The sequence below is a fragment of the Apium graveolens genome, chromosome 8 (genome assembly GCF_009905375.1).
Source record: "Apium graveolens cultivar Ventura chromosome 8, ASM990537v1, whole genome shotgun sequence".
Lineage (NCBI taxonomy): Eukaryota > Viridiplantae > Streptophyta > Magnoliopsida > Apiales > Apiaceae > Apium > Apium graveolens.
Genome location: NC_133654.1, coordinates 52862763 through 52865489, shown reverse-complemented (window position 1 = coordinate 52865489; position 2727 = coordinate 52862763). Strand labels below are relative to the sequence as shown.

Sequence of the window (2727 nt, the reverse complement as noted above, 5' to 3'; positions counted from 1 at the left end):
CCTGTTGAGGATATGATTGCCTTGTAGCATACTGCTGTGGTTGCTGGAATCCAGGTGGGTTAAACTGTTTACTCACTCCTTGCTGATATGTTGGCTGAATCGCATTCTGATTATTCCCCCAGCTGAAATTTGGATGATTTCTGTTATTAGGATGATAGGTCGCTGGCACAGGCTGCTGTTGTCGCTGATAATTATTCACATACTGAATAGATTCGTTGACAAGAGAACACTGATCCGTAGCATGAGAACCTGCACAAAGCTCACAAACCATAGCTATTTGATTAACTCCATACGTAGCCAGAGAATCGACCTTCATTGATAGCGCTTGGAGCTGGGCTGCAATAGCGGTGGCTGCATCAACTTCCAGAATACCTGCTACCTTGCCTGACATCATCCTCTGAGTTGGGTTTTGATGCTCATTTGCAGCCATCGTCTCTATAAGATTATACGCCTCAGTATAGCTTTTAGCCCATAAGGCGCCTCCAGCTGCTGCATCGAGCATGGGTCGAGATTGGGCCCCCAAACCATTATAGAAACCAGTGATCACCATCCAATCCGGCATTCCATGATGTGGACATTTTCTCAATATTTCCTTGTAGCGTTCCCAAGCCTCGCACATAGATTTTGTAGGTTGCTGCGCAAACTGAGTAAGAGCACTCCTCATAGCAGCAGTCTTTGCCATTGGATAAAACTTCACCAGAAACTTTTGCGCAAGATCTTGCCACGTAGTGATGGACCCAGCTGGTTCAGAATGTAACCAGTCTTTAGCCTTATCCCTCAGTGAGAATGGGAAAAGCCTCAACTTGATAGCCTCATCAGTAACGCCATTATACTTAAAAGTGCTGCAGATCTCGACAAAATTCCTTATGTGCATGTTGGGGTCTTCAGTTGCCGCTCCTCCAAAAGAAACAGAATTCTGCACCATCTGAATAGTGCCCGACTTGATTTCAAAGGTGTTAGCTTGAATAGCCGGATGAAGGATGCTTGACTGAATATCATCAATTTTAGGCCGAGAAAAATCCATAAGAGCTGGATCAGCTTGAACAATACGATCTCCCATGTTTACTGGTTCTTTCTGCTCAGTTCCTGAATCCGAATCCTCAAAATCTAACTTCTCCGGAATATCAAGAACTTCGTCTGTCTCCTCAGTTGTATCTAAAGTCCTCTTACGAGCACGAGAACGAGTTTGCATAAACGCTTGCTAAATTACCTGAAACACAACCAAAAAGAGTAAGTAACTACTACGTCCTAATCACTGAGTCCTAATGACCAATGCTGGTAAGTACATAAACTAAACAAATACGCCGAGTCCCCGGCAGCGGCGCCAAAAACTAGTTAGGGCGAAAACACGCGCTAATATTCACGCAAGTATATGCGTTCGCAAGTAATATAGAATACTTTCTATTTCGTTCCCTCAGAGACTCAGACTAAATTATTGTCTAATTAAACTTACTCACCAATGTATGATTACTTCTCAATGTTAAGATAATAACACTTAAATATTTTGATTAAATATTAACTATAATTAACTTCTTAATTAACCACTTAACTAACACTTCAAATTATCAATAATAAAACACTCATGAGATCACAACTTCATTATTACTTCCTTCTATAGCCATTGTTATTACCTTTAGCATATGACAGTGATGATATTAATCGAATAACACAAAACTGATAAAAGCCAACTTTCATTGTACTAATACCATTCTACCAAACATCCACAATTAAGATAGAAGTTGAATAGTCATCAATTATGTTGAGTTTCTATATATCTACAGAAATTGACAACACAACGATTTAAGCACAAGTTATTCCTTTTGATTACATAGGGCAAATAAAACTGTTAGAGTTACCCACTAATCATGCACAACGTACATGAACCTATGCTAGCATGGCAAGTTCTAAATCTCACGATCCACCGTCGCTTCACAAGAGATTAACACCCTATCTTATATGTTCGCGACGCACATAAGACGAATACGCACAACCAATACTTGATATCATGCTATCATCACACACTAAAGTATTAAACAATTAACTAAAGAATTCCATAATAAATCCGTTGTAACCCCATGATCACGATTAGCCCATAATAGAACTTATCGCCATCATGGGTTCATATGAAATCATGACAAACAAACACAAGAAAATAATACTAAACTAATTATATTAAAACAGAGTACGTCACAAGAGTAAATAAGTCAAAGCAAGAAAACTAGCATCCAACGTTACAACGAAATAAGAATCACAAGAATATATGCTTCCTCTTCGTTGCGGTGTGCTAAATCGGTCTTCTTCCTTATCTCCTTCGCTTCTTGCGTAAAACACAATCTAAAACATAATCTCCTTAATATATTCTCTATGAAAACATCTCAAATCTACCTATATAATAGTCCCATAAAACTCAGATTTACATAGAAGTTGGAAGCCAAACAGAAGTAGAAGTCTGAAATAATTCAGCTTTTTCCCCGACCTTGCGCGGCCGCTCAGCATATCTGCGCGGGCGCGCAGTTGCTGCGCGGCCGCTCAGCATTGCTGCGCGGGCGCGCAGGACCCTACTGGAAAAATTCCAAGCTTGCTCCGTTTCTTCGCCGTAATCTGCCCATTCCTTTCCTCTCGCAATGGTGAACACATGCCAAGGCTTATTCTTGATGATTCCTCCCCCAAAATGCAACTACTACCCTGAAATGCATAAACACTAGAAAAACGCATCAAATACACAAA

The 2727-nt window shown here is 40.3% G+C and overlaps 1 non-coding gene across 1 annotated transcript; it reads left to right on the top strand.

Annotated features, from left to right (window-relative positions):
* The first annotated feature begins 560 nt into the window (after positions 1–560).
* On the top strand, positions 561–667 carry LOC141681768 (small nucleolar RNA R71). The gene has a single exon (XR_012559192.1). It is a non-coding gene; the product is annotated as a small nucleolar RNA R71 (small nucleolar RNA).
* The last annotated feature ends 2060 nt before the right edge of the window (positions 668–2727 follow it).